Genomic DNA, 7,602 nt, shown 5'->3' on the forward strand with positions numbered 1-7,602 from the left:
TATATATATTCGGACCACACTCTGATCAGAAATAATCACTCTGAATAAAATTATGTCAGAAGCTAAAGATAATTCACGAACGTGAGCATCAAGACAAAAGAATCGGCTATGATTTACGGAATATGAAAATTTTGAAGTAAAAGATAAATTCCGAATACAAATGGAAAATAAATTCGAACCTTTGGAATTGGAAGTTCTAACGTTTGATGAAAACTCGGAGGCCTTAGAAACAGGTCTAAAGGAAACATCCATGGAAGTAACAGGTATTCAGGAGAAACGAAAAGCCAAGAAGTAGTTCACAGAAGAATAAGAAAAAATCTTTAGCCTACAAATAAAATAATCAGGAAATCAAAAAGATAATACCTCAAAGAAAGATTGCAATCTATTGAGGATATCTGACAGGCTGGAAATTCATGCGAGTTCTACGTCGACATCAGGAAAGAAAAGGTAGGGTGTAGATCGAGAAACATGCAAAATCCAGGAAAATATGACAAACACACGGCATCAAAAGAAAAGATACTAAAAATCTCGAAAGAACATTTCTAGGACTCATACAACTCTTGTGAATCAAGGAGAGCCCACAAACAACGAGGATATGGATCATGTTGAGGAACCCGATCCACAAGATTTGCAAAAACCGGGTATTCTCAATGTTTAAATAGCTATCGACAGACTTAAAAGAAAACCCCTGAAATAGAAATACTACCTTATTTATTTATTTCCACCTTCCCTTGCCTTATAAGCAATACAGGTGTGCAGCAGCAGTTCCATGTTACATATCCATCATCAAACTACTGCTAATGAATCAATTTACAATTTTAATGATTTAGATACAGTTTTCTTAAGGTTCCGTCTTCTGGGCGTCTCCGTCCGCAGGCATTCCAGAGGCTGATCTTCTTCTTTGACGAGTATTGAAGTGGCTTGGTCCAATAATTGTTTTCCACCCCTATAGAAATTCTTTGTAATACGGGTAGTTTTCTTCACTTACTAGCTGAGGGAAGTCGTTCTCTGTGAGGGGGTAGAGTCCGGTTTCCCTCAGCAATCTGACCTGTAATGCATCAAAGGCGATACAGTCTATGATGATGTGCTCGGCAGTCTCCGGAACACCACAACTAGGGCATAGGGGGTCGATATCCATCCCGTGGTCATGAAGATTAGCTCGAAATCCCCCATGCCTCGTGAGAAATTGAGAGAGCCAGGGGAGGACCCAGTTTGCTTCCATCCGTGACCAAACGGAGGGGAAATATTTCCTTAAAGTAGCACCTTTTGAGCTTGCCATTTAACGGCGGTTCATGGTGTCCTCCTGGAGAATGGTTTTCCATTTACTTGGACTCTTGTCAACCCTCACCTGAAGAGCCCCCTCTCTTGAATTTAAACATTATCACATCTTCCTGCAGGAAAAGGTCGAGAGGTACCCCTCCCCCTGAAATTTGCATCGCCTCATGTGAGACACTCCGGTATGCCTAAGCAAAGCGGTCCGTTGGATTGTCGCCAATCTTATCTTCTGCCGTTGCAAGAGATTCCGGTTCCAGACGGGGGAGGCAGAATACCCTCGACCACTCCTTTATACATGGTTATGGCCAGAAGGCGTCCCCCATTTCCCATTTCCCAAGTAATCCAAGTGAGGAGTCACGTTAAATCCTCTTCCAAATCTTACACCAAGGGGACTACCTCACTTGGACGTATCCTTGTTCCTCGAATTATTAAATTACTAGGGTGGGCCCTATCAGTTTTTCCTATTAAGAGAATGGCCTGTGTCTATAGAAAGACTACCATTACAGTTGTTCTAAGATGGTGAAGAACACATAAGAGCGAAGCTATCACGATTAATCCAGAAAATGTAGGAGGAAGAAAGGATACTTGAGGCCTTGAAACAGGCCTAATCTGTCCTATACTAACGAAGAACCTGGTTTTGGAAGATTATGACTGAGCTGGAGTATTATCCACAAACTTCATTTTTTTTAAGACTCCTATTTATGTAAAAATTATATAAACTAAGATGTTTTTCATTCATGGTTTGGTAAAAAAAAATCTAAGTTGGAACAGATTTTAAATTAACTTATTTTTGATCTCCAGAAAGAAATTGGAATTACAATGTTTCCAGTTCATAATGAGATTGCAATTATTTTTCAGTGAATTTTTAAATAATGTTGTAGTTCGTTATTTTTTTGTTTATTTAACAGTTCGGGATATGTTATATTTAAATGTCTTGTGTCCGTTTTGGCATTTATTGCGCTATTTTGATTATCAGATATTGTTATGACTAGCATTCTTAATACAACTATTCTTCTCTTTTTGTAGTATTTTAACGTCCTGCAAATTAAAATTGTGCCCTTTTTCAGCGCATACTTGTGTTATGTATGTAGTTTTTTGTTTTATTTTTCGGTTGGCTCTGTAGAATTTGTAAATCTTTGGCCGCCCCAACCAGGCTTCTTCCTCCTTGCCTGTCTTGGGTTGCTGCTTTCCAGTTTCTTATGAAGTAGTTCTTCCCGTTGTTTCTATAATACGTTATAACCAATAAAAAAAATAAGAAAATTATATCTGATAATTTGAATATAATTTTCTTTTTTTAATTTATACATCTGAATAGTGGTTTGAAGAGAATTAATATCTATAAAATATTAAAATATAATTCATAATAATTACGATAGTCTGGACAATGGAATGATGAACGATGCCGAGAGAGCTGGTAGGGGCTGGAATAGCGGTCGTGGCATCAGTTCCTTCCTACCTGTACCACCGTTCACATCACCCCTCACGAAGTAAGTCTTGCGTCGCCTATCATTTCTCTATCAATAGTTATAGCATTATAAGTTTAATCATTAATTGATTAGAAATCATATTTCATATTTTAATCAATTATTATAATTAGCAATTGATCTGGCCAGGGTATAACTATCCGTTGTCGAATCGTAATTCTTTATCATAAATGAATTTCAGAAGAATGTCATCGTTCTTTGCAGTATTTTAATGAAGTAGAAAGATATTCTAAATTTCGTCAATGAGTGACAGAAATAAATTTTGAAATAATTTTGCTTTCCCAAAATGTAGAATTTTAATGCCATAATCACTATTTAAGTTTAAATCATGAAGGTTGTTTTATTTATTGTCGATTAATCAGTTTTAAGGGGTCTTACAAATATTTGTCTGCCAATAATGCACTCTGTCATTTATTTTCCTTTTATAATTCATAAATAATGTACATTAACTCCTGGCTTAATGTAAGCAGAACCTTTCCAAACTTTTTTCGATTCCGGTAGAGGTAATACGGTCCCACATACATTTTTTTTTATATTTCTTTTATTAAAAAAAAAAAAAAAAGAAGAAGTTAGTAACTTTAAAAATGCGTCAAGCACATGCTAAACTTCTTTGCAAAAAACAGCCAGTCCCACAAGCACTTAGTTTCCAACACCTCTCAGGTCCAGTGGAGCTGACCACAGTATGTACTGCACCTCCCATTGCATTGTTAATATGTAATTTATCAAAAACACGACGGAAATAGTCAATAGAAAATAGTAGAATTAAATATTAGTTTGCACGTTTGACATACATAATAGAACTAACTAATGAAAAACAAAGAATAAAGTTCTTACTCATATTATGAGAATATATATAAACTAAATCTTACCCAACTTTTTTTCGGGACGTCATTTGTTGGCGGCATCCTTGTTCGGCTAAATAGATTTTCTGTCACCCTTGTCGAGCTAAAAACAATTTGCACCAAAGCTATTCTGAGAGCAGTGTTTTAATGCAATGTACATTTTCTATTTTAATTTATAGTTTTTGTTTTCAAAAGATGGCATTCGCTTATGGTACTTCCGCATACGCTTGTGACGTCCCAGTGTGCCGCATCATCCAGTTTGGGAACCACTGCTTTAGGGTTTTGACTCTTGACTTTATTATGAATGATATTCAATATCGAGTAAACAGTGAATAGATACACTGTAGTTGTACATTCAATAACGAATTCCATAAGAATCTCATTGTAAAATATAAGAAATTGTACATATTTTTCAGCCAAAATGCGCGAACGAAATAAATTAATTTTAGGTCCTAACTGTACCATTTTTAAAAGTTTCATGGAACCAACATATGATATTGACTCTTAGAATTCATCTAACATTAAACTAGTTTTGAACAACGGATTCAATTGATTTATCTTGAAGAAATTTATCTGTCCACCGATAAACCATCCCTGAGTTATATTTTATGATTATACAGAACAGCGACTTTATTTTCTTGGAAGTTTTTACAGAGACGCGATAAAAAACTGGGCCATGCTTCTTAAAAGGCTCGTTGTTAGGCAGTGTTGTGATGATTATGAGGAGGTTCCGTTATCCTTAGCAACGGTTTATTATTAACGAAAAAATTATGGAAGCTAATAAAAACTCTTTTGGTCGGGTTCCCGCTCATGACGGTCATGCACTATATAGATTGCCATCATTCTGACCACTGGCCTCCGAGTACGATCGGGTCTATGTAGGTTAGTTATGGAGAAATACATGACTGGATGAAGATATCTTTTCAATTATTTAGTGCATTTTATTTACGTTTTCGCTTTATGTTTGAAGCAAAGTTTGGTATGTAGGTACTATTTCCTCACGAAGAGAAAGCATTTCATTAGTCAAAGATTGGCACCTTGATACTGATGGATGATAATGGAGAAAAATTTTGCAATTCCAAGGTTTTCCATATATAAATAATTTCTTCCTAATTTTAGTGTGTTATTAGACATGATAAATTCATTTATGCTACTAGATAATTAAATACGTCTCTGTATAAATTGATTTATAAGTTTTTAATGACCTTAGTTTAATTTTTTTTTAAATATAAAAATATATATAACAAATAAATTTGCTATAAAATGCCATGATACAAAGAAGTGGATAATCTACCCATTGATAAAACTTCAATAACATTTATAGAGAAGATCTCAAGGTCATCCTCTATCTAGACGCCTAGGAGGATTATCAGGTAATGAATGAGAAGCCAGGTTAGAAACAAGTGGGTTTGGGAGGTTGGGAAGTTTATCATAATAGGATTGGTATCCGGTTCTGGGCAAATCGGCAATTAAATATAAATACATTTTTACCATTACAACCCATGAAGGGTCCAGGGTCCAGTACTTTGTAACGAAGTACTGTTACTAGACAAATGGTTGTGCAAAGAAGTGAATTGATCAGAGTCATGCTCGATCACCAGATTTTCCCTAAATTAACAAGGTACCTAGTTTATGTGATTGGGAGACTGGGACTCCCGCAGGGCTCCCGAACCCACAGGGTTGACTCACGGCTATAGTAGCCGAATAAATAATAATTTGTCACATTTAGACGCGGTTTATACAATAACATATATATATATATATATATATATATATAACCAACCAAAATATATTATATATAGATATATAATATTAATTTTTTCGATGACCAAATGAATTTTTATATTTTTTTTATCCACCTAAAAGATTTTTTTTATGTGCCTTACTTCAATGTTTCTTTTACCTTTGTTCACTATTAATTGTAATAGTATTTTTTTTTTTGTTAGTAGTTTTAAGCTTACTATTAATTTAAGGAGAGTGGGAAAAATAGTATAAGTCAGTTTTTATAGTGTGCAAAATACTTAACCTGTTTCGGCGGTTTTTCCTCTTGCCTTTTGTTATCACAATTTATTTTACTTTATGACTTATAAGAAATTCATAAAATAATTTCATGATGTTAAATAGGGATTGATTTTATTTAATAATCCAATTACATTTAGTGATTGGCATCCCTTAAATCTTGAATAAATAAATAAAATGTTCCAATTTTTTTATTATAGAAATTATACTTGTTGAAAGATAATGATTAATTTGTGTTGAACCATCTTTTTCAGGTTTATACTCAAAATATGGGAACACTATCACGTATTATGATGTATCATTTTGTTCTATTAAGATGTGGGATAGATTGAAACAAGGTGAAAGACTGAAGTAAAAAACAGACAAATTTATTGCTATATGCTTTTACATAATAATAGAATTGAGCGGTATGCGGACCAACTAAGAGGAGTAAAATTGTATTGGGCTGCGGGAAAATGGTGTAAAAGCCCACTTCCTGTGGCGTAGGAAAAAAAAAAATAATAATAGAAATCATTAACACGTTTTGCACTATGATGTTTGAATTGTCTTAATGATCGTCCGATTTATAACAAACCATGTTTTGATTGACCTAGAGCTGGAATTGATTGGAAATAATTCACGTTGGTTAATGTTTTTCAATAGTTAAAAATAGCTTAAAATGTAGCTCTGCCTAGAAGTATGCGTAATTTATTTTTTGTTAATAGATTCTTATGTAAAATACAACTTAAATGCACAATTATGTAGTTTATAATGATGTTTCGGCCGCTTGTAATACATTAGGAGTTATTGGCTATAAACCTAAAAATATATGGCGTCCATTTTGAAAAATCTTTTACAATCGTCTTTTCAAACAGTTTTACACTAGAATCTATTAAAAGGAATTAGTTTACAATTACTTCTAGGTTAAGTTACAATGTTACTGAACTAACAATGAAAATAAGTAAAATTATCAAATTTCTTTTGGAAACTGGCTCGAAATAATTTCTAAACATTTCATATAAAATACAGATTTGAAAATCCTAATTATTGGTCTGCTTCTATATTCAAACCATTAGCTCTGATATATTTAATTATTTCTGTAGAAATAGGATATATGAACATCTAAATAGGTGCTTTTTTATTCAGGTCGTAAGGGATTTAATTTTCCGTTCGAAGGATTCTCATTATAAGGTTTTGCTAATACAATTTGAAAACATAGTGAACAGGATTCATGGAAGTTATTTCGAATTAAAAAATAATTCTTTTGAATATTTTTATTTCATCGCTGGAGTTTATACTGGAGAGAGAACTATCAGTCAGGTGATGAAGACCGGTGCAGTGCACAATAGACTGGATGCAGCGGCTGTGCAGGCAGGATGACTGACCGGGCATCGACTTGTCAAGGCCGGCTTCTTCAATGGTCCTCTGCCTTCAAGATTCAAACTTGTCGATAAGCTAAAAAATACGCCAGAGAGCTGGAAATAAACCATGATAATGAGTCGAGTTGAAGAAATAATAATAAACATGGAGCATTGAAGAATTATGAAGTAATATTTTTTATTATTTTATGTTGAAATAAAAAAGAGTTTAAAAATTAAATTAGTAGATTTATGGATAGAATCTTTGCATTACAATGTGATTAATTTGATGACTTAAAATTTCTGATAATTTACTCGACTGTTGGTCTTCTTATGTTAATAAAAATAGTCGAATATCTATCCTATCTATCTATCTATCTATCTATCTATCTATCTATCTGTTCTCTTTACTTCTGCCCCCACATGATTAAAAAAAGGGGCGTCGCCTTTTGGGAATCTCATTTCCTCATTGGCTATCATCAGTCACGCTCAAGAAAAATACGTAGATATTTTTTATCATTTTGACCAAAGCCTTGAAAAAGGGAAAAAACTAGAGAAGAGGAAAAAAAATATTAAGTAACATAGAAGTAGTGTGAATAATGACTAATAAATATAGAATTTATAACAGAATGTCGTGCAGCAGTC

The 7,602-nt window shown here is 33.7% G+C and overlaps 1 protein-coding gene across 4 annotated transcripts in view; it reads left to right on the plus strand.

The window, feature by feature from the left end:
• The window catches only part of LOC106689161 (uncharacterized), a 127,065-nt gene that overhangs the window by 89,358 nt on the left and 30,105 nt on the right, over positions 1-7,602 (plus strand). The window contains exon 1 of one of the 4 annotated variants that reach the window (XM_014434017.3): positions 2,735-2,762. The exons of the other annotated variants lie outside the window; for them this stretch is intronic. The gene's annotated coding sequence lies outside the window, so the exon portion shown is untranslated. Of the gene's footprint in view, positions 1-2,734; positions 2,763-7,602 lie in introns of those variants that run through there. 4 annotated transcript variants of the gene reach the window in all.

This window comes from Halyomorpha halys, unplaced genomic scaffold (genome assembly GCF_000696795.3).
Source record: "Halyomorpha halys isolate HHAL.00 unplaced genomic scaffold, Hhal_1.1 Scaffold1287.1, whole genome shotgun sequence".
Classification (NCBI taxonomy): domain Eukaryota; kingdom Metazoa; phylum Arthropoda; class Insecta; order Hemiptera; family Pentatomidae; genus Halyomorpha; species Halyomorpha halys.